At 36.7% G+C, this 25,187-nt stretch overlaps 1 long non-coding RNA gene across 1 annotated transcript in view; it reads left to right on the forward strand.

Annotated features, from left to right (window-relative positions):
- LOC119087515 overlaps nt 1–24,539 on the forward strand; it is a 44,351-nt gene extending 19,812 nt beyond the window's left edge. The window contains exon 3 of the long non-coding RNA XR_005090981.1: nt 24,180–24,539. This is a non-coding gene — a long non-coding RNA (uncharacterized LOC119087515). The remainder of the gene's footprint in view (nt 1–24,179) is intronic.
- Nucleotides 24,540–25,187: the final 648 nt, after the last annotated feature.

Raw genomic sequence — 25,187 nt, forward strand, 5'->3', positions numbered from 1 at the left:
CTCACTCAGGATGATTTTTTTTCTAATTCCATCCATTTGTGTGCATATTTCATAATGTCATCATTTTTAACACCTGAGTCATACTCCATATGTACTCTGTAGCATTTGGGATTTTCACATGCTTTGGTTCATTATACACTAGACGTGCTCTCCAGAGAGGGTCCCATCTATAAATTTTCTTTGGTTTCAGAAGAAACTTTGAATTTGGAATTTAGAACAATGTAGAGACTGTTAAGGCAATTTAAACTCACAGTAAGGGACTAAACACATTTCTCATTTTGAGATGGATATGAGCCATTTAGGCAGTCAGGAATAAAATTGTACTTTTGAAAGTGATGCTTTGTATGTCACTTTGATAAGGTGTAGAATTCTGTTAAGTGTGATTTCTAAATTAATTGAATGAAGAAACACATGATTAGTGACACATGATTGGGGTACATCTGCTGAGCTTCTGTATTCAACCATTTCAGCTTTTTCACTCAGCATGATTTGTTTTTTTAAACACAATTTTTTGATTCTTTGGGAATTTCACATCAGTACCCCAATCTCACTCATTTCTCAGTCCCTCTCTATCTGCCCTTCACCCTTGTAGTGCCTTAGATCCCCTAAAGGAAAACTTAAAAGGAAATAATAAAATTTAGTTAACAAAAATACAAATAAAAATATTAAACAACCAAACAAATGAGGTGCTTATCCATGCCTGCCTGCCAAGATGGATAATGTTCTCTGATTGACACTTATCATTGTGACAACATAAATATTTACTTGCTTCCTTTTTATCAGAGTTTTTATCTCAGCAATGAAAAATCTAACTAATACAGACTCATTACTGAGAAGTATATACAATGGAATATTGTAAGACACTCAGTATCATTAGTTTTCATAAAAACTAAAACCATGAAGATGTATCACCTGAATATTCATTTTAGTGCTTAAAAATATAGAGAAAGTGAAAATAAGTGGGGATAATACAGTGGTAAATATATTGTACAGTCATGTATTGCTGGAAAAATTATAAATTGGTTCATTGTGGAAAATAGTAGTCCATTTTTTAAATTAAACATACACTTGTGTTGGACTAACAGCCCTTTTGTAGGACAAAGAAATTCTGGAGTTGCTAAAATTCTGTCCTGACTTCAGTGAATATATAATTACTGAATGTGTTACAGAACTATATCTCTCTTATTTGCAATATTGTAGAACGTGGTATTTGATTACAATAAATGCTGTATTTAATAGTTTTATATACTTTGCCTTTATTTTATATCAGATGAGTATTTCTTACTCTTAGATCTACCAAAAGCTGATTGCTTTGCTGTGGTGTCATTAATTAACTGATTTCTTCCCTTAGGGCAAAATAAATCTTCTGGTAAGGATAAATTGTAAGAACTGCAATGACCTCTCCACCCCTCATGTTTAGGAAATAATTAAAGCTCTATAATGAAAACTTACACTCTACTGCAGTTCAGTATGATGATTGCAGTTCAAACATCATCCTACTCTCCTGGGAATCATTCTTTCTATGAAGTATAAACTACTAAGTTAATTAAGGCTACAAGTAAGAATTTGTAGTTAGAATTTTTGTCATTACACATTTAAAGAAGATAAATAACAAAAGCTATTGTTTGTTCAATACTTACTATGTGAAAGCTACTATCACATGTATTTTATAAATATTTATTTACTTTTATTTTAGTCCACAATGTAGGAAAGCATGCTTGTCTTTAAATTACAGATGACAAAATTAATGATGAGGGATATAGGACAATATACATAATGGCATATGTTTAATACATAGGAAACTATAAGATACTGACTCACACTTGTAGCACAGCTAAAAATACACATTTTAAACTTGTCTGTTCATTCTTTTCCCCATTTACTTATCTAATATATGAGTATATATGAAATGCTAGGCAATACATTATATCATAAGGGAGCAACACTGGAATAAAACAGAAACCGTTTGGGTGCATTTACAATTGACTTTAGAAGACAGATGTTATCCATGCCATAGTACACATAGAAGACAGTTATCTGCAATAACATTTGTAAAAAGCAAACAACATGGCCTATGGAAACTTATCATATAGATTCAAAGATGTTCTGCTTGGTTATGGATAATAAGAGGAATTTACCTTAGGAATAGGCTGTGGAGGATGAGGAACTATAGATTAGGTAGACAAAGGATAACAGGATAAGACTTCATGTAAAGAGTATCTAAGCGTGATCAAAATCCTTACCTAGAAGCTCATCATACTACCTCTGGTATGTTTCCAGGGGACTTGAGATTGTCTGAAACATAGCCAAAAATCAAACAAAACAACAACAAAGTAAATGATGGCTGACATGGCCAGACAGGACAGAGGGAATGTTGTGGTGATTTGGGCATGGTATTAAGCATTTAAAATTTTTGTCTTAAGAACATGTGAAGCTACCTAAGATTTATGAAGTACGATTAAACACATGATTAATATTGCTGCACTGTGAAGACCTTTTAAAGGCAGGAATAGTTTGAAGAATGTTTCTGCGCTATAGTTGAGAGATGATGAGTCCTTGGACTAGAAAGGAGAAAATGGAGCATGAGAAAATTAAATTGAATAAAGACATATTTAAGGTATAAAATTGAAAAAGATCCTGGTGATTGATAGACTAGTATGATAAAGAAAAGAGTTATTGATGATACCTGCCAGGTTTTGCAGGGGAAATATAAAGAAAGGTGGTATCATTCACTAAACTAAGAAACAGAAGTAAAAAAAAGACGATGCTTGTCATAAACCAAGACAAGGTATGGGCGTAGTGACTATAAGGCATGTTTGACACACCCATAGTACAATGTCAAAGTGGCAATTTGGAAACTATAAATTGAAATGATAGATTTTGAACTATATATACCCATGTTCTTAGATGTGTATTACCATGTGTTGAAGAAAATAGCAAGTTTGATTTTTCTTTTTTTTAAGTTAATTCTTCTCTCATACAATCCATCTCAACCCCATCATCTGCTCCCTCCACTCCTCCCAGTCCTCCCCAATTTCCCTCTCCCCCAGGTCCCTTCCCCTTCCCCATTGTTTCCCTTCAGAAAAGATCAGGTCTCCCAGGGATATCAATCAAGCATGGCATAACAATACTCAATAAGAGCAGGCACAAACCTTCATTTCAAGGCTGGATGAGGCAACCAAGTAGGAGGAAAGGGGTCACAAGAGCAGGCAAAAGAGTCAGTGACAACCCCCATTTCCACTCTTAGGAGCCCCACCAAAAAAAAAAAAAAAAAAAAAAAAACATCCAAGCTAAACAACTGTAACATATTCAAAGAGGACCTAGCACAGACCCATGTAGGCTGTTATTACCACTGCAAGCTCTTTGAGCTCCTATGAGCCCTGCTTAGTTGATTCCACAGGCAGTTTTTTCCTGCTGTCCTTGATCCCTCTGCCTCCTACCATGCTTCCTCCATTACTTCCGAGGGGCTCTCTGATCTTTGCCTAATGTTCGAGTTTGAGTCTCTGCATCTGTTCTCATTAGCTGCTAGAGGAAGCCTCTCTGATGAGACTTGGCAGGGCACTAATCTTTGCCTATAGCAGAACATCCTTAAGAAATATTTCATTAATTTTTTTTTTTTTTTTTTTTTTTTTTGCCAGTCATGTTTAGTTCTACTGCAGGTCTCTGGGCTATCTAGTCTCTGGTTCCTGGGCCTCCAAGCAGTGTCAGGGATGTGTTCTCTCTTCTCTCTCATGGTTCGAGTCTCAAGATGGACCAGTCACTGGTTGGCTATTCCCATGAGTTCTGTGCTAGCTTACCTCAGCACATCTTGCAGGCAGTAAAAATTGAAGGTCAAAGGTATTGTGACTTGTTTTTGTTTTGTTTCATTTTTCTAGACAGGGTTTTTCTGTGTAGTTTTGGTGCCTGTCTCAGATCTCACTCTGTAGACCAGGCTGGCCTCCAACTCACAGAGATCCACCTACTTCTGCCTCCCAAGTACTGGGATTAAAGGCATGTGCCACCACAGCCCAGCAGTGTGTACTCACTCATAGGAGGATACTAGATGTAAAACAAAGATGACTAGACTCCTACTCACAACTCCAGGGAGGCTACCTAGAAAACAGGACCCCAAGAAGGACACAGAGATTGCCCAGTGACAGAGAAATGGCTGAGATCTACATGAACAACCTGGATATGAGTGGGGGTAAGGAAGGGCAAGGGTTGAGGGAAAGAGAGCTTAGGGGAGTGGGAGATCCCAGCTGGATCAAGAACAGAGAGGGAGAACAAGGAATAGGAGACCATGGTAAAGGAAGACCACATGAGAATAGGAAGAAGCAAAGTGCCACAGAGGTCCACAGAAATCCACAAAGATACCTCTACAATAGACTACTGGCAATGGTTGAGAGAAAGTCCGAACTGACCTACTCTGGTGATAGGGTGGCCAAACACCCTAATTGTCGTGCTAGAAACCTCATCCAATGGCTAAGGGAACTGGATGCAGTGATCCTTGGCCAGGCCCCAGGTGGAGCTCCAGGAGTCCAAATGGCAAGAAAGAGGAGGCATTGTATGAGCGAGAGTTGTTGGGACCATGATTGGAAAAAACACAGGGACAAATAGCCAAACTAGTGGAAACACATGAGCTATGAACCAGTTGCTGAGGAGCCCCCAACTAGATCAGGCCCTCTGGATAAGTGAGACAGTCAATTAGCTTGAACTGTTTGGGAGGCCCCCAGGCAGTGGGACCAGGATCTGTTCTTAGTGCATGAGCTGGCTGTTTGGAACCTGGGGCCTATGCAGGGACACTTTGCTCAGCTTGGGAGGAGGGGATTGGACCTGTCTGGACTGAATCTACCAGGCTGAGCTGAATCCCCAGGGGAGTCTTTTCCCTGGAGGAGATGGGAATGGGGGGTGGGCTGGGGAAGGCACGGGGGGGGGGCGGTAGTGGGGAGAATAAGAAAATCCGTGGCTGATATGTAAAATTAAATTAAATTATAAAATTTTTTTAAAAAAAGGTATTGTGACTACGTTGGTGTCATAGTCCGATCACTGGAAGTCTTGTTTGGTTTCAGAAGATGGCCAATTCAGGCTACATGTCCCACATTATTAGGAGTCTTTGCATGGGTCACCTTCTCAGATTCCAGGGAATTTATGTTGCACTAGGTTTCTACCTCAACTCTGAAGTGCTCCCCACCCCAGTTTCAGTCATTTCTCCCAGAACTCTCTTCTTTTATCTCTCCCCCTCAACCTGATCACTCCTGTTCCCATCCCCACCTGCATCCATCCATTCATAAATTCTATTCTATTTCCTCTTACCAGGGAGATTCTTTCATACCACTCCCCCACTCCCACCCTACCATACACACCCAGCCCTCTGTTGCTACTTAGCCTTTCTGAGTCTATGGATTGTAGGATGCTGATCCTTTGCTTACAGCCAATATCCACTTACAAGTGAATATATACCATATTTGTCTTTTTGGTTCTGGGTTACCTCAAAATAATTTTTTTTCTAGCTACAACCATCTGCTTGCAAATTTCATTATGTCAATTTTTTTAACAGCTGAGCAATACTCCATTGTGTGATTTACCACATTTTCTTTATTCATTCTTCATTGAGCAACATCTAGGTTGTTTACAGTTTTTTTTTACACTGTTATGACTAATGCTGCTATGAATATGGTTGAGCAGCTGTCCTTGTAGTATGATTGAACATTCTTTGGGCATATGGTCAAGAGTGGTATAACTGATTAATGAAGTAGATCGATTCATAATTTTCTGAGAATCCCCCATATTGATTTCCAAAGTGATTGTACAAGTTTGACTCACAACAATGGAGGATTGTTCCCCTTGCTCCACATCTTCTTCAGCATGAGCTGTAACTTGTGTTTTGGGTCATAGCCATTTTGACAGATGTAAGATGAAAACTTAAAGTAGTTTTGATTTGGATTTCCCTTATGGCTAAGGATGTTGAACATTATTTCAGTGTTTCTTGGTTACTTAAGATTCCTGTGTTGAGCATTTTCTGTTTAGATCTGTACCCCATTTTTATTTGATTATTTGGTTTATTTGTCTCTTTTCTTGAGTTCTTTACATATTTTGAAAATTAACCCTTTGTCAGATGATGAGTTGGTGAAAATCTTTTCCCTTTCTGTAGACTTTCATTTTGTCCTATGGATGGTGTCCTTTGCATTGCAGAAGCATTTCAGTTTCATGAGGGCTCATTTATTGATTGTTGGTTTTAATGGCTCCATTGTCTATGTTAGGCCCCCTGTGTCAATGCATTCAAGGCTATTCCCCACTTTCTTTTCTATCAGGTTCAGTGTATCTGGTTTCATGTTGAGGTCTTTGATGCACTTGGACTTGAGTTTTGTGCAGGGTGATAGACATGGATCAATTTACATTCTTCTATATGCATCTAGTTTGACCAGCACCCTTTGTTGAAAATGCTCCTTTTTTTCCAGTGTGTATTTCTGGCTTCTTTATAAAAATTCATGTATTCATAGGTGTATGGATTTATGCTTGGGTTTTTGATTTGACTCCACTGGTCAACCTGACTAAAACCTGATAAAATTAGTTTTTTATACTAATACCATGTAGTTTTATTATTATAGCTCTGTAGTACAGCTTGAAATCAGAGACAAAAGAACTTTGGAAGTTCTTTTATTGTACAGGATTGTCTTAACTTCTGTTTTTTTTTTAATTTTCTGTTTTTCCATATGAAGTTGAGAATAGTCATTTAAAGGTTTATGAAGAACTGTGTGGGAATTTTGATGGGGGTTGCCTTGAATATGTAGATTGTTTTTGGTAAGATGGCTATTTTTACTATGTTAATCCTACTGATCCATGATCATGGGAGATCTCTCAATCTTCTGATATCTTTCAAATTCTTTTCTTCAAAGATTTGAAGTTATAGTCATATACATCTTTAACTTCCTTGGTTAGAATTAATTAAAAATGCTTTATATTATTTGTGACTATTTGGCAGGGTGCTATTTCCATGATTTCTTTTTCAGTCCATTTACCATTTGTATGTAGGAGGGCTATTTATTTATTTGAGTTAATCTTGTGTCCAGCCACTTCTTTGAAGGAGTTTATCAACTGTAGGAGTTCTCTGGTAGAATTTTTGGGGTCACTTATGTACACTATCACATCATGTGTGAATAGTAATACTTTGACTTCTTCATTTCTAATTTGTATCCCCTTGATCTCCTTCAGTTGTCTTATTGCTCTAGCTAGAACCTCAAGTATTATATGGAATAGGTATGGAGAGAGTAGACAGCATTGTCTTGTTCCTGGTTTGAGTGGAATTACTTTCTGTTTCCTTCCATTTTATTTGATGTTGGCTATTGGTTTCTTGTAAATTACCTTTATTGTGCTCAGGTATGTCCTTTGTATACCCGATCTCTCTAAGACTTTTAACATGAAGGGGTGTTGGATTTTATCAAATGCTTTTACAACATCTAATGAGACAATCATGTGATTTTTTTCTCTCTCCACTTTATATGGTGGGTTACATTGATAGATTTTTTTTTATATGTTGAACGACCCCTGAATCTCTAGGATAAAGCCTACTTTAGCATGGTTGATGAACTTTTTGATGTATTCTTGGATTCTGTTTGTGAATATTTTATTGAGTATTTTTTTAGTCACTGTTCATGATGGAAATTGTTCTGTAATTCTTTTTGTTTAATATTTGTATGGTTTGGGCATTAGGGAGACTGTGACCTCATAAAATTAAGTTAGCAATGTTTCTTCTGTTTCATTTTTGTACAATAATTTAAAGGATATTGACATTATCTCTTCTTTGGAAGTCTGGTAAAGTTCTGGGCTAAAACTCTCCGGCCCTGAGCCTTTTATGGTTGGGAGACTTTTAATGACTGCTTATATTTCATTGGTGGTTATAGATCTATTTAAAATGTTTATCTGATCTTGACTTAACTTTGGTGACTGGAATCTATAAGGAAAACTCCATTTATTTTAGATTTTCCAATTTTGTGGAATACAGGTTTTTAAACTATGACTTAATAATACTTTGGATTTCCTTAGCATCTATTGTTATGTTGCCCTTTTTGTTTCTGATTTTGTTAATTTGGATATTCTCTCTCTGTCTTTTAGTTAGTTTAGATAATGATTTTTCTCTGCAGTTGGTTTTCTCAAAGAACCAATTTATTGTTTCATTGATTCTTTGTTTTGTTCTCTTAGTTTCTAGTTTATTGATTTGAGAGCTCAGTTTGATTATTTTCAGCTGTCTATTCTTGGGTGTATTTGTTTCTTTTTGTTCTAGATCTTTTGGGTGGGCTGTTAAGAGACGTCTCCATTTTCTTTATGTAGGCATTTTATGCTACGAGCTTTCCTCTTAGCACTACCGTCGTTGTGCCCCATAAGTTTGGGCATGTTCTGACTTCATTTTCATTAATCTAGGAAGTCTTCAGTTCCTTTATTTCTGCCTTGACCCAATAGTCATTCAATAGAGTGCTGTTCAGTTTCCAGGAGTTTGTAGGATTTCAATTATTGCTGAAATCTAGCTTTAATCCATAGTAGTCTGATAGAATACAGGGGATTGTTTCAATTTTTTTTTGTATTTGTTGAGACTTGCTTTATGACAGAGCATGTGGTCAATTTTGGAAAAAGTTCTGTGAGGTACTGAGAAAAATGTACATTCTTTTGTGCGTGGGTAAAATGTTATATAGATATTTGTTAGGTCCATTTGGTTCATAGTATTTGTTATTTCCAGTATCTCTCTGTTCAGTTTTTGTCTGGATGACTTGTCCATTGGTGAAAGTATGTATTCAAGTAACCCATGGTTAATGTGGGATTTAAGCTTAATAATGTTTCTTTTACAAATGCTGGTGCCCTTGATTTTGGGGCAAGATGTTAAGAAGTGCAAGTCATTTTGGTAGATTTTTCCTTTGATAAGTATGAAGTATCCTTCTCTGTCCCCTTTGATTAATTTTGATGGAAGTCTACTTTGTTAGATATCAAAATGGCTACACCAACTTGCATCTTGAGTCCATTTGATTGGAAAATCTTTCCCTAACACTTTTCTCTGAGGAGATGTCTGTCTTTGAAGTTGAGGTGTGTTTCTTGTATGCAGTAGAAAGATGGACCCTGTTTTTGCATACATTCTGTTAGCCTGTGTCTTTTAATGGGGAATTCGAGTCCATTAAAATTGAGAGATATTAATGACATATGCTTGCTAATTATTGTTATTTTATTGTTGGTGGTAGTGTGTGTGTGTGTGTGTGTGTGTGTGTGTGTGTGTGTGTGTATGTGTGTGTGTTTCTCTTCTTTTTATTTTGTTGGTGTGAGATTATTTATTGCCTCTGTTTTTGTGGGTGGTGGCTATAGTTAACTTTGGGGTCGAGTTTTTTTTCTAGTACTTTCTGTAGGGCTTTATTTGTGGACTGATATTGCTTAAATTTTACTATGTCATGGAATATCTTGTTTTCTCCATCTATAGCGATTGAAAGTTTTGCTGGATTATAGTAGTCTGGGATGGCATCTGTGGTCTCTTAGAGTCTGCAGGACATCTGTGCAGGCCCTTCTGGTTTTTAGAGTCTCCATTGAGAAGTAGAATGCAATTCTAATAGGCCAGCCTTTATACGTTAGTTGGCTTTTTTCCCTTGCAGATTTTAATATTCTTTCATTGTTCTGCATCTCTAGTGTTTTAATTATTATGTGGTATGGGGAATTTCTTTTCTGGTCCAATTTATTTGGTGTTCTGTATGCTTCTTGTAGATTTATAGGCATGTCCTTCTTTAAGTTAGAAAACTCTTTTTCTGTGATTTTTTAAAAATTATTTTCTGGGTCTTTGAGCTGGGATTCTTCTTCTATTCCTACTATTTTTATGTTTGGTCTTTTCATGGCATCCTAGATTTACTTGATGTTTTGTGTGAGGAAGTTTTTAGATTTAACATTTTCTTTGACCAATATATCTATTTCTTCTATCATATCTTCAAAACTTGTGTTCTTTTTTTCCTCTCTTGTATTCTGTTGGTGATGTTTGTATCTGTAATTCCTGTTTACTTACCTAGATTTTCCATTTCCAGAATTCCCTCAGTTTATGTTTCCTTTATTACATTTATTTTCATTTTTAGGTCTTTAAAACCTTTATTCATTTCATTGAACTCTTTTTTAAAGGGTTTTATTCATTTATTCCAATTTTTTCTTTTTCTTTTCCTCAATTTCCTTAAGGAATTTACTAATTTCCTCTTTAAGGACCTCTATTCCTTCATAAAGTTGGTCTTAAGGTCATTTTCTCATGCTTTAGCTGTGTTGTACTATCTAGTCTTCAACTATATCAAAGACCCCAGTGTAGCAGGAATCTTAAAAGTTCTTATTAATAAAATCAAACCTGAGGCGAGTTATTGGGGTCCATGCTGGTTGACCAGAGAGACAGAACAAGCCACAGCTATATCACCTCACCGGATCCTCAGCTGGTCTTGTCTCCTCAGACTGGATGCTTCTGTGTCCTCATCCCAATGGCTCTCAGCTGAACTGCTGCTGGAAAGCCTGAAGCTTAACCAGCCACATGCTTAACCAGCCAAAAGCTTCTAGTTTCTGGTCCTCACGCCTTATATATCTTCCTGCTTTCTACCACCACTCCCTGGGATTAAAGGCTGGCTTTCTGGGATTAAAGGCGTGTGTCACCATGCTTGGCTATTTCCAATGTGGCCTTGAACTCACAGAGATCCAGAGGGATTTCTATCTCTGGAATGCTAGGATTAAAGGTGTGAGTGCCACCATTTTCTAGCCTTTGTATTTAGTGGCTGTCTGTTCTCTGACCCCAGATAAATTTATTAGAGTACACAATATTTTGGGGAACACAATACCACCACACCCCAGAAGTACATATTACTACCTAATTAAGCAGAAAGTGCATTGTAAGCAGCTTCCAAAGTTCTAGAAATGACAGAGACATCTAGCTGCCTGGACAGTCACCCAAAGTTCCTCTGCAATGTTGGGGCATCCATTTTAAGCCTATAGGCCTAAAGTCTCTGGCAGACATTTTAGTGAAGCAGGAAATTTGAAGGATTGTTATGCCTATTGGCAAAATTCAACAGTTGCTGCTTCCTGTATCCTGCAGAATGTCTGGCAGTCTCCTCTGTGAAGCAGGAACCTGAAGGACCATCTTGCCCTGTTTAGGCAAAGTTTAGTGGTCACTTTCCCATGGGTCCTGCATGTCCAGTCTATATAACATACTGTCAAGCAGTCCAGGCAAGAGCAGTGTTTTGCCCAAATGGCCAGTTTTGCCAAAAAGAAAATAAATTCCACACAGAGTGCCTTTGATGTCTATCTTCCTCTTTGAAGTAATTTGGTGCTGCCAAGAGCAGACATGTCTCACTGTCCAGAAAAGTCTAAACTTTTAAAATATTTTAAATGCCATATTCTGTAAGTCTTTGAAGTGTTTGAAGATTATCTACTTAACTGAAATATAACTATGCATACCGAGAAAACTTAACTAACATGACTATAAGTTTGATTATCATACATGACTAATTATTATTGTGTACTTCTCAATTATACATTTCAAGGTTTTTGGCATTTTATCTTTTTATTATTAAGACATTTTCTGTTTATTTTACATACCAACCACATATCCCCCTCTTCTCCTTCCTCCTGCCCGCCATCCTTCCCCTCCTCCAACATACCCCCCATTCCCACCTCCTCTAAGGCAAGGTCTCCCATGGGGAGTCAGCAGAGCCTGGTACATTCAGTTGAGGTAGGTCCAAGGCCCTCCTCCCTGCACCAAGGCTGTGCAAAGTGCCCTGCCATAGGCACTAGGCTCCAAAAAGCCAGCTCATGCACCAGGGTCAGGTCCTGATCCTACCACCTGCCTGGGGTTCCCTAAACAGTTTAAGCTAAACAACTGTCTCGCCTATCCAGAGGGCCTACCTAGTCCAGTACCATGGGAACTCCACAGCTATTGATCCACAGTACATGCATATCCACTAGTTTGACTGGCCATCTCTGTATGTTTCCCCATCATGATCTCACTATCCCTTGCTCATAGAATCCCTCCCCTCTCTCATCAATTGGACTCCTGGAGCTCGGCCTGGCCCCTGGCCATGGATCTCTGCATCTGCTTCCATCAGTCACTGGATGAAGGCTCTATAATGACAGTTAGGGTATTCAGCCATCTGATCACCAGAGTAGTTCAAGCACCCTCTTGACTATTGCCAGGAGTCTAAGGTGGGGTCATCCTTGTAGATTCCTGGGAACTTCCCTAGCACTCTGTTTCTCCCTATTCACATGATGTCTTTATTTATCATGGTATCTCTTTCCTTGCTCTCCCACTCTGTCCCTGTTCCAGCTCGAACCTCCCACTCCCCTATGTTCTCATCTCCCATCCCTTGTCCTCTATCACCTCCCCCCGCCCCCCAGTTTGCTCATGTAGATCTCATCTATTTCTCCTTCGCTGGGTGATCCATGTATCCCTCCTAGGGTCCTCCTTACCAGCTAGTCTCAACGGAGCTGTGGGTTGCAGTCTGGTTATCCTTTGCTTTATATCTAGTATCTACTTATGAGTGAGTACATACTATGTTTGTCCTTCTGAGTATGGGTTACCTCACTCAGGATGATATTTTCTAGTTCCATCCATTTGCCTACAAATTTCAATACATTAAATTTTTAAATGAGGTACATAATACCTCAAACAAAGGTAGAAATATACATACAGTATAACAAAATTAATTTCAAATTTTTATTAATAAATGAAAATCCATAGCAATGTAATATATTTCAAATGAGTTGTTACTTTTTTAAAAGGTAGATTCAATATCTACCCTTTTATCCTATCATATCTATATCCTATATTTCTATATTATAGCTCCCTTTCTTCTTTTAGAAAGAGATTGACTATGACCAATAACAATTTGTAACAATTTGGGGGTGTGTGTAGGCATAATGTTCTAGGCTACCTCCTACTGATTAGGAGTACTGTTAATCTTATGGGGATCCTTAGAAAATTCAAGATAATGGTCAAATCTTGAGATGACTGGTTATAACCCTTGTTGATAGATGCCATCTGTCAAGGTTCAAGAGGTCTCAGTTGATCAAGTCTGATCCATCTTAACCTGGAACAAATCTACAACCTCTTGCATCTTTTGGAAACAAAAGCAGAGCCTTCTTTCTGAAGGAACATATCCTTAGATCTGAACTTTGAAGTCAAGATACCTTTAAAATATATACATATTTGTTTAACTTGGCAGCTTTTACAATCAAATGTCTCTCTCCAGTTAAAAATTCCAAAGACAACATAATCCAGACTATGTGTATAATTTCAATCTTTACATGGCCTGTTATATTCTTTATATATATATTTTTTAGAATTTTATTTTATTTTTATGACTATATCTTTTCTCTTCTCTCTCTCAAGCCTACATACCTTTTTACATACTATGTAAACTGTTCAGAATTTTATTCCATCTGAATTTGTTTCAGTGTGAATCTATAGTCCTTCTCTGACAAGGAGAGATTTTAAACTGCTAAACTGCATGGCTAGGACCAACATAGCAGCCTTGACTGCCGACTCTGCCCCTAGTGGCTTCCCAACATGACGGAGGTACCCAGGAGAGTCATACTTACCCCACTAACTCTGGGGTCCATGCTGCCACCAGGCAGTATGCTGTTGGCTCACAAACCTTTTTTGTCTGTATGAGCTAAATCCACCATGGAGTGTGCTGCACAGCTTAGAGACATCTCTGTGTACTGAGGTGGGAATCTGCCACACAGTGTTCAAGCCCAAATCTTGCATACTGTCTGTGCCGTGGCCTGCATGAGAGACACAAGTAGGAAGCTGTTTGGCTCTGTTATTGTGTATTTAGAAGCCCTTTTTAAATTCTTTTAGGCCTTAGGAAATTCGAGAGCCCCAAGTTGGTATGCCAAATGTAGTCGCAAGATTTCCTGTGGCCCACCTGGCCCGAATCCTCTTACAGTCCCACATCCTCTTGTAAATTAATCACTCAGAGACCTAATATTAATTATAAACTATATGACCTATAGTGAAGAATTCTTGCTAACTAGCTCTTTCATCTTAAATTAACCCATTTCTATTAATCTATGTATTGTCACATAGCTGTGGTATTACCGGTCTGCTGGCATGTTGCTCCTTGTGTGACAAGCTAGTGTCTCCTCTGCCTCTGCTTTTCTTCTTCCTGTCTCCTCTCTTGGATTTCCTGCCTGGCTATAACCTGACCTGCCATACACCAGAGCAGCTTCTTTATTAGCCAGTCATAGCAACACATATCCACAGCATATAGAAAGATATCCCACAGCAGCTGGGCTTTGGTGGTGACTTATTGCCCTAGTTGTTGTTGATTGTGTTCTTACACTTGTGTCTAGGCATCTGTGTTTGAGGTAATTATAGATCTGAGTTTTTCTTTATTGGATGGGTGTTTTGTTCCTCAGTTTATGTTTCTTCTTTGGTCTTTTGGTGTTTGTGGCCTATAGTTCTGGCAGCAGGTTTGAATTCTGGACCAGCAAATGGTCTCTGTCTGAGTTGAGAGGTGGGGTAAAGTAATAAGGGGGAGAGTGAGGATTGGGGATAGTGTCCTGTTGTGGGAGGCAATAAGAGAGTGGAGCAAGTCAATAGATGGTCTTCCTATTTGGAGTTCTGACTGCTGGACCCAGCAGTGAGTGTCTGCCTGAGTTCACCTATCTGTTTTTCTGGTTGGCATGGCCTACAAGTGTTCTTCTGGGTGGCATGGTCTGCACCTGAGCAGGGGATATCTGCCCAAGATTGGAGTAGGGGCATGACAGGGGAGGTGAGTGGTGGGGTGGGAAGGGCTGGCAGTGGGTTGTGTCTTTGGGATCCTAACTGAGAGCATGACAGGGTTGTGAGGGGATAGGTTAGTTTGGTGGCAGGTGGGCTTTTTACTTGTTCTTCTGATTTATGTGACCTGCTGAATTCTCTTCATTTTATATTAATATTTATTTACTTATTGTGTGTTTCTCTCTCTCTCTCTCTCTCTCTCTCTCTCTCTCTCTCTCTCTCTCTCTCTGTGTGTGTGTGTGTGTGTGTGTGTCTGTGTGTGTCTGTATATACCTAAGAATTGAGAGCTGCTTCTCTCCTTCTACTCTCTGGGTCCTGGGTATCAAACTCAAATCATTAGGGTTGGAAAGGAAACTTACTCACTGATAAAACATCATCTAGGCTTTGTTTGTTTGTTTGTTTTGCTCATTGCCAGTTTTCTTTGCTTTGCATGGCATGGTGTTTGTAACTTCTACTCACAACGGTAGTTCTTGTGCCTAAAAGGCTAGCACATATGACATCAAAAGGAAGGAATAAATAATTGTGAGTGGGTGACAGATGAACTAATATAGTAGAAATTTCTAAGGAGAAGGCAAGTAGTAAAGAGAGAACAAATACTGCTTAACAGGATTAGTGATGATGATGACAGTATTAGCCAAATGCATAAGATGAAGACTGAAGAGGCAAGGAGATGGAGATCATGAATACAGGGAGTTCCTCTTAGGAGAACCACTGCTGATAAAGAAAACATGTATATGGCAGTAATAGGATGGAATAAAAATATTTTCCTTTCTCTTTTTTTAAAAAATAGATAAAATGTTAAACATTTTAAAATGCTATTAGAAATACATAATTTAGAACGAGTGGTTAATTAAAATAAAAAAAGTTGCATGTAAAAATAATAGTGGATAGAGGATGAGAAGGAATAATTATTCAGTTAGGATTTACAGAGGTGGAGCGGGATCTAAGGAAGAAATGGTTTTCTGAAGGGAGCGATACCTTTGTATCTTCTGTGGCAAAGAGTGAAAGAAAAGCAAAGTGTTCGAGGGTTTAGAGAGCAAGGGTAAGGGTAGGTTTAGTAGCAGAAGTAATGGATGTTCCCTGCAAGATATGAAAATATTTGGGTTTAGACAAATGTTTAAAGTGGACCTTGAAAGGGAGAGTTGTAAAGAGCAGCTTCAGAGTGTGATAGAACAGAACAAAGGGAAAAGTTTTTTCTGGTCAATGTATAGTGTGCACTACCACCTTGTCATGAATATCAGTGTAACTAGACACTAGAATATACATTTTAATCAATGAAAATAAGACAGCTTCTATTTGGAAATCAGAAATACAAAACAAATGATAATTTGGAACTCTAAAAAAAAATCCTGTGTCTAACACATTATATTAAAATAAGTGCCCATACCAAATTCAATGCCAAACATTGATGTGCATAAAAATGCCTGTTCTCTTAGTCCAAGATCCTTACAGGTTCCTTGAAAGGTACTTATACTTGGGATATTGAATTTAAAGGATTGAATTTTCCTAGGTATACTAATGTAGACCTGTATACCTTTAGAGGTCAATGATGCATTGATAATTTATAATTTTATCTTGAGCTGCAGTTTAACCAAATGACATGATTCAGCATCTTTTCCAAATTGTCTTGAGTGCCAGATTTAAATAAGCTGCTTCGTCACTGGAATCCTCCTGCTATAACTTCCTCTCAAATTTGATCTGTTGTTTTGCAATTAGCAAAGCCCTGCAGCTTCACTACAGAATGGCTTTGTAATATATCTTGAGCCTTAACAAGAAACTTTTTGATGTATTTCAATTATGATGAAGAAAGCAGCATCTTAATTAAGGAAACATTCCATTTTGAGGCTGTTGAAAGTGCGATTAAAGTTTATGGCTGAAAGACTCCTGTTAAGATGGGTATCCCCTCTGTAGTTAGTAGATGTGATGTGGGAAGTTTATGCTGGGGCCTTGAGAAACAGCTCAGATAGATGCAATGGGCTACTGCAACTGAAGACTGCTAGGAGGCAAGCTATGCTACAGTCAGTATTTAAGCACGGTTCCATTAGCAATATATACATATTTTATTAAGTATATATAAGGATATATCTATTTACATACAAATTATAAATAAATACAGAAAGATATTTATTTATAAAGATATGTATCTTTATATATAGTACATACTTACACACATACTTATGTATGTATATATATTTAAAAGATCTGGGATGGAGAGAAAATTCCCTTTGAAATTAAAGGAATTTCAGCTGGGCAGTGGTGGTGCATGCCTTTAATCCTAGCACTTGGAAGGGAGAGGCAGGTGAATCTCTATGAGTTTGAGATCAGCCTGGTCTAGAGGTTCCAGGACAGGCTCCAAAGCTACATGGAGAAACCATGTCTCAAAAACCAAAAGAAAAAAAAAACCTAAGGGAATTTAAATAGCAGATTTTGGTGTGATAAATGCTCACTGATATGGCAACCCTGTCAGTATGCACAAAAGAAAACTAATTCTACATGTAGCATGCAGAACTCTAGAGAATTAAAAATTAGTTGGTGTGTGGTGCTAAGAGATATATATGTGTGAAATCCCCAAAAGTTTAGTCATAAAATCATATGTGTATCTAATTTAAATGAGGATCATTTTATTTCTCCAAATTAGTTCAATGTATTCTGAATAAAACTTTGTGTTTTTATTCTTTATGATGATATTAATATCTATTTCATACTCCAGTTTGACAGATTAAAATGACTTTGGCAACAAAGAAAACAATTTGTTTGGAAATTAAAAGACAGTCTTTTGGTGTTTGACTTAATGTTTTTTGTTCTCATACATTTTATCATTCACATTCTAATCATGTGCTATACACCCTCCAAATGATATTATAATCACTATGTAGTTGTGGGAAAATTTCTCTTTTACTGAGTGACATTTGTTAAGTGCTCATATGATAAGAACCTTTGGAAATTAAAATTGAGATGACTTCATGTGGCCAAGATGTGGTCATAGGCTTATCAAGATGATAATCAAAGGACACCACCATATTATTTCTTCATTTTTCCAAAATATTAGGTTCCTTGGAAAAAATAAAACATATGCAGTGGATGAAATATGTGATTGTTAAGTATAATCTTTTATGTATGGTTGAAATGTATGACCAAGTTTAATATTAGTAAGGGATAGAAAGAAAAAAATGCATTTAATATCCACAAAGTAATAAATATATGTGAGTTATATGAACACTTATGTCCTAGTTAGCAAGTTGGGGAGGAAAGTGTATACTTGGCTTACCCTTCCACATTGCTGTTCATCACTGAATCAAGTCAGGATAGGAATTTAAACACAGTAATATCCTGGAGGCAGGAACTGATGCAGAGGCCGTGGAAGGGTGGCTTTCTTCATAGGGCTTGCTCAGGCTGCTTTCTTATAGAACCTAGGACTATCAGCCCAGAGATAGCATCACCCACTATGGACAGGGCCCTCTCTCATTGATCACTAATTGAGAAAATGCCTTACAGCTGAATCTTATGGTGGCCTTCCCTCAACTGATGCCCCTTCTTCTCTGATGACTCTAGTTTGAGTCAAGTTGACACACACAACCAACTAGTACAATATATGTAGCACATTTTATGTATTTCATATTCAATAGTTCTTAATTTGATATTTTTAACTGATATGTAAATTAGTATAATTATTCACCTGCACTACAAATAAGCAATTCCACAGCTACAGCCCTTGGTCAGACATTATTGTCTCTTTTAGAGCAAGCATGCATTTATGAGGTAGAGAAAATTTTGTCTATTAAATCAGTTATTCATGAACAACTCTGGTTCTCATAACTCTATTATTGGTGTATAAAGATAGTGTGTTGTAAAATATTATTTTAAGGTGTGTTATTTTTGGCCGGGCGGTGGTGGCGCACGCCTTTAATCCCAGCACTCGGGAGGCAGAGCCAGGCGGATCTTTTGTGAGTTCAAGGACAACCTGGGCTACCAAGTGAGTTCCAGGAAAGGCGCAAAGCTACACAGAGAAACCCTGTCTCGAAAATCCAAAAAAAAAAAAAGGTGTGTTACTTTTGTTTATGTTGCATTTGTTTAACTCTGTGAAGCTGTGTTACTGTGCCTGTCTAAAACACCGATGATCTAATAAAGATGTGAACAGCCGATAACAAGAGAGGAGAGAGAATAGGTGGGACTGGCAGGCAGAGAGTATATATAGAAGGAGAAATCTGGAGAGAAGAAGGATCAAGGAACAAGAGAGAAGGAGGAGGACTCCAGGGGCCAGCCACCCAGCCGAACAACCAGCAACGGAGTAAAAAAGTAAGGTTTCAGAAGTAAGAAAAGTAAAAGTCCAGAAGTAAAAGGTAGATAGGTTAAGTTTAGAAAAACTGGCTAGAAACAAGGCAAGGCTGGGCATTTATAATTAAGAATAAGCTTCTGTGTATAATTTATTTGAGAGTTGGGTGGCAGGCCCCCCCCAAAAGAGTAAAAAACCACCAACAATAGTGTGCAAACAATCTAAGTAGTTTAGGCCTCCACCCTTTGTTCCATATGTTAAGTATATTAACACAATCAAACTGTACTATTACTTCCCGCTCTGGTGTCCAGGTGACTAGAATATTTTAATTTGGCCTAAGAGATAATTGATTCATTGACTGAAATGTTTATGATTAATGATTAATTATGACAGTGAACTTATATTTTGGCTCAAGTAAATTTTCTATATGATCATCTTATAGATTATGAAAGAAAGTCCCTAACTGTACAAAGTTAGTATCATTCCTTCAATGCAGTTGAACTTTATAATTTACTCACTCTCAAAATGTAATCTGCTAAGATTATATCTGACTTTCCCCATATTAAACTTAACATAATTTTTTAAATTATAAAACGTTTTCCTCTCCAAACTTCTATAAAAGTTATTGTGCTGACTAGTCTTATATCAACTTGAAACACAAGCTAGAGTTATCTGAAAGGGGGCATCATCAGTTGAAAAAAAATAAAAAACCTCAATTTTTCAATTCAAATGGCTGTAGAGCATTTTCTTAATTAGTGATTGGTAGGGGAGGGCCCAGCCCTTTGTGGATAGTTCCATCCCTAGGCCAGTGGTCCTGGGTTGTATAAGAAAATATTCTGAGCAAGTCATAGGGAGCAAGACAGTAAGCAGCTCCCCTCCACGGCCTCTGCATCAGCTCCTGCCTCCAGGTTCCTGCCCTGTTTGAGTTCCTGTCCTGACTTCCTTTAATGATGAACAGCATATGGAATTATAAGATAAATAAACCCGTTCCTCTCCATCTTGCTTTTTGGTCATTGTGTTTTGATGCAGTAATAGAAGCCCAAAGTAAGACAGTTATAAAGAAGAAACAGAAGCAGAAGCAGAGGAGGAGGAGGAGGAGGAGGAGGAGGAGGAGGAGGAGGAGATCCTAAGTATGTCCAATGTGCCACATGCCTTTCCTAGAGCCTAATCTAAAAGTGTGCCACATTGCATGACTTGGAGGGAAGCCTGTGAGCAGCCACAAACATTGTCACGGTTGTTTTCCTCAGTAACCATTGGTCTGATTAGACAAAATATTACTCTGAGGTATTTAAAAGTATTGGTAGTATGCTAGTCAGCTTTCTGGCACATTAATAAGATACCCAAAATAATTAACCTTTAAGGAGAAAAGGTGACATTTGGTTTTGGCACTTTCAATCACATCCAGTGGCCAGTGCTACTGTGGCTCTGCTACTGTAGTGTATTCTGTCAGTACTGAGACTGACCACTTACACTAGGAGCCATGAAGCAATGTAGGGAAATAAGTCAGAGTCACCAAATCTATTTTAAGGCTCTAATCACAATGAGCTAAAGCCTTTAATGCATGGGCTACTGGGGAATATAATGGAGTTTGATATACATTTATACTTCTAAGATTCTTTGGTGATACAGTGGCAGATGATTTTTCATTGTAGTCATCAGACACCTTATCACACAAGAGATATGACATTGAACAAATAAGGTAATAAGTTACCTACGTAATAAGTTACCTATTTCTCTCTGAAAGAATCAGGATAAGTAGTAGTTGACTTTTTTATGTTGATGACGCTTATAAAGTATCTAAGAATGTTTAATTATAATTATACTATATACTCTGATAGGTAAACTTCTTGATACAAAAATTAATATGGACTGGGTGGTGGTGGTGAACACCTTTAATCTCAGCACTCAGAGGCAGAGGCAGGCACTGTCTATAGAGTGAGTTCCAGGACATTCAGGACTACACAAAAGCAAAAAGCAGCAAAAAAAAAAAAAAAAAAAAAAAAAAAAAAAAAAAAAAAAAAAAAAAAAAAAAAATTAATACAATTTTTTTTGAAACCTAAGGCAAAGAAACCAGGTAATCTACCAGAGTTAATTTTGTCAAATGACTCCAACTGGTAAGATGCAATACAGGTTAGAGTTCACTGAGTTTCTTCATTATGCTTCTGTAAAGATGTGTTTGAATGTTAGAAAGAAAGCTAACAATTAAATATGATCTAATTTTGGACCTAACAAACCTTATCATACATTTCCATAACTGCTAGGATGCAAATGTCATGTTGACATTCTTCAAGTTGATGTACTTCACACTCATTCTATGTCTAGAATGTTGTAACTCTTATGTTTGCTTTTTTCTTTACTTCTTTCCTCTTTCTCTGTTTCCTCCTTTCTTTATCTTTCTATTTCTTAGACATAAAAATTTGATATGTCCTTGGCTTTCAGCCACCTTAAACTCTATTACAATTACTATCATTATGAAAAATTACTTGCTCCCCAAGGTTTATGTAACAGGCTATTAGGGAAGAAAGATACGGAAAAAGTCATTCTACATTGGTATTAGCTTGACTGTGCTCAAGGCTAATCTCTGTTTGAATATTTAAAAAAAAAAGTTACATTTTGACCTTTTGAGTTTGATTTTATTTTTTTTACAAAAACTCAACTAATAATGTAGTGCAAAGTGTTGTCATATGTAATAACTCAGTAAGTAAAAATCAAAGAACTTTGGAGAATGATGAATTCAATTATTTTTGTTTTAGAAACATGGTTGTCATTGACTTAGGTGCTCAGCTATGTCAACTGAATACTGAAATGGATTAATTCTTCTCATTAAGTATGCAGAGGAAATGAGAATTATATACATAGTTACCTGTACATATTGATTTTTAATACATGTCTTGACTATTATAAATCATATGTTATGTGTATTGTATTCTAATTCATTTCATTATATAAAATTAATTAAAATACATATCCACATGTACATATATATGACTTATATAATTATAGGGATAAAGTATAACTTTTGCAAATATGTCAATAATTAGATTGTAAAGATAGCCAAGAGTTATTGATAATACTTTAAGTAAAACTGTTATTCTTAAAATGTTAAACTTTTTTCTGTTTTACTAGTTGATTTATACCTACTCATATTACTGGAGCTAAACTCTGTTATGCAAATTCTATCAATTTTTAGAATTTATAATTTAAAATCTAAATATTAATGCTTATCATATCATAAAGTACCTATATGGCAACTGAAATTCTGTGATATATAGTAAAGTATAATGAAAATTATGTCATAAAATCAAGGATTAGAGAATAAAGCAAACAAATAATGTTATGAGTATTTGGTATACGCAGTTAGTTACACACAAACACATTCCCTTCCTTGAGAACCAAGAGTCTATAATTTTCAGTACTCCAGAGTATAAGCATGGGAAAGCCCTCTGCTTGGTTCGAGATACTGCCACTTGATAAAACAGACATATTTGGGGAAATAGTTTTTTTTTTTTTTTTTTTTTTTTTTTTTTTTTGGTTTTTCGAGACAGGGTTTCTCTGTGTAGCTTTGCGCCTTTCCTGGAGCTCACTTGGTAGCCCAGGCTGGCCTCGAACTCACAGAGATCCGCCTGGCTCTGCCTCCCGAGTGCTGGGATTAAAGGCGTGCGCCACCAACGCCCGGCTGGGGAAATAGTTTAATTCGAAGACTGTGTATGATAAATGTGCAAGATGAAGGTAGATAATGTTACTATACCCCAAACTAAAGTTGTTTGAAACAGCCCCTCTACACCACAACTGCATGATATGAAGAACCGCAGTGATGGGTGTGTATCACAGAGGCAGATCAGTTAACTGAAAGAAACAGACCAAACATACCAACACCTCCAAAATGATGGGTATTGGTGACAGAGAGTTAATGGAGAATTTCCAATAGTCAAAGTTGTAACAAGTTTTACAGCACAATGATTTTACAAATGATTGTTAGTGTTATTACAGAACAAATTGTAACTCAGTGCTGGAAAAATACATTTCTGTATAAAAATAGTTGAGAAGAGAATGCACATATTCTTCAGCTAGAATTCCAAATTGTTTTCATGGACGGTCCTTACTCAACTGAAGTAAAATATAGCATATATTAATAAGGGAGATAAGTGAAGAATTATGAACTATATTAATATTTTTATAAATCAATACTCATGTCAAAATGAAAGTTGTTACACAAATAAAATTTGAAAGACAAAATGATGTACAAATAGGAGAAAGAAAGAAATTACTAATGATGAAAAATCTAATTAAATTTTATCTGGTTTATCATATATGGAAGTATTTATTTACATGAGTAAAATTAATATCTTGTAAACTTTAAAATACCTGCTCTAAATAAATATAATATAGAATTACTTGTAATAAAATAAAATTATAAAAATAAAATATAATTAAAATTAAAAAGACCAACATATTTTTACAATCTTTTATATGTATTATCAAAATTTTTTCAATGAGAAGAAATATTGGGTATAGATGGTTCTGAGCTTAATCCCAATTTTAACTATACAGAATCACAGAACTTTAATAAAACCTGAAATCTTAGTAACACTCTAGCTATGACTTCTACTATAATGAATAGGTATGGAGAAAGTAAATATCCTTGTCTTGTTCCTGATTTTAGTGAAATTTTGCTTTGAGTTTCTCTGTTTAAGCTTTAGATAACTTAAAAACTGTCTGAATACTACCTCTCTCAGCTTCTTCAATTTTTTTTCTACTAATGCCATTAAATTTCTAATTCATGGCATCATATAGTGTTACAAATTATTGCTAAAGTGGAAAATGTATGGATTTTCCAGGCAAATCATATTAAGCAATATGATTCCCTTATGGGTGTTGTCAAATGCAAGTTCTCTTCAGAAGTTCTTTCCTGAAATCCCAGTTCTTCATTTTTCTCTAGTTCACAGATATTGTCTGAACTATTGATTCAGTAACTCATGTTTCATAACAAAACCTCAAGCTTTATCACCAAAGAACATCTCCTGAGAGTTTATATATTCTTTTCTTTGAATATCAATGCTTTAGTTCAACCAATAATCACTCAAATTAAAATTAATGGGTTCAATCCTAGGCATAAAAAATTATTTAAAAATCATGACAGTTCTTTTTCACTTTTAGGCAATCTTGAAAACGGCAGCTCTACAGTGTGTGAGCCAGGAGTGAGACATCTTTGGCATAAGATAGCAGTGGCAGCAGGATACATGCCCACGGAGCTACAATGTATCCAGAAGAATTTTAAAACAATGTGCTAATTGGGATCCTGGCTTAATTTTGAACAGAGACTGACAGCATGGCCATCATAATGAATTATAGTAACTTGCATGGAAGCATTGTGATAATGTGGCAATTAACCAGGCAAATCATTCCATCCATTTTCACTCAAGACTGCACGTAGCATTTGAATGCACTTTCTAGGGGTGAACAATGAATCTGTGAGCCCATTTGTTTCATACACCATGTGAGTTCATCTATTTTTCCTATCAGTGCTTTTGAGATGAAATAAACTCAGATGACTAAAAATAGAAATTGTTTCTTTTTCATTATACTTATTTATTTTATGTGAATGTTTGTATGCTGTATGCAGTGGGCACGTGGCTAGAGGTCAGAGGGCATGTTACAAAAATCACTTCTCTCTGTCTGCCATTTGGGTCCTGGGGAAGAGATTTAGGTCAGCAGCATTGTGTCAGCCACTCTTCCCTACTGAGCCAACTCACCAGTCTCCTATAAATTATCTCCTAAGGGTTTAAATTTATTTTTTTTGAAATCAGTTTGTACAAATGATAGTTTCTTTTCTTTCAGAAAAATCCTAACTCCAAAACAATGACTACCAATAATAACTACTTTGTATTGATTATATGCCAGGTTTTGAGCGATGTGTGTAATTTTATCATCAGCAATTATATGAGGAGCATATTGGAATTAGGAAAAACCAAATGTGTTATCTGAGTATTCACATCTACCATGTACGGGACACAATATTTAACCAATTTATCTGCCTTCATCATTTATTCTTTCACCTCTGCATTTGTGGGCTAGAGACTGATTGTTACTATTAACTAGTTAATGTTCCAGTACAGAGTCAAGAGTGTTCACAGCAGACAAGTTAGAAGCTGGGTGCAGTTAGAA

The sequence above is a fragment of the Peromyscus leucopus genome, chromosome 3 (genome assembly GCF_004664715.2).
Source record: "Peromyscus leucopus breed LL Stock chromosome 3, UCI_PerLeu_2.1, whole genome shotgun sequence".
Taxonomy (NCBI): domain Eukaryota; kingdom Metazoa; phylum Chordata; class Mammalia; order Rodentia; family Cricetidae; genus Peromyscus; species Peromyscus leucopus.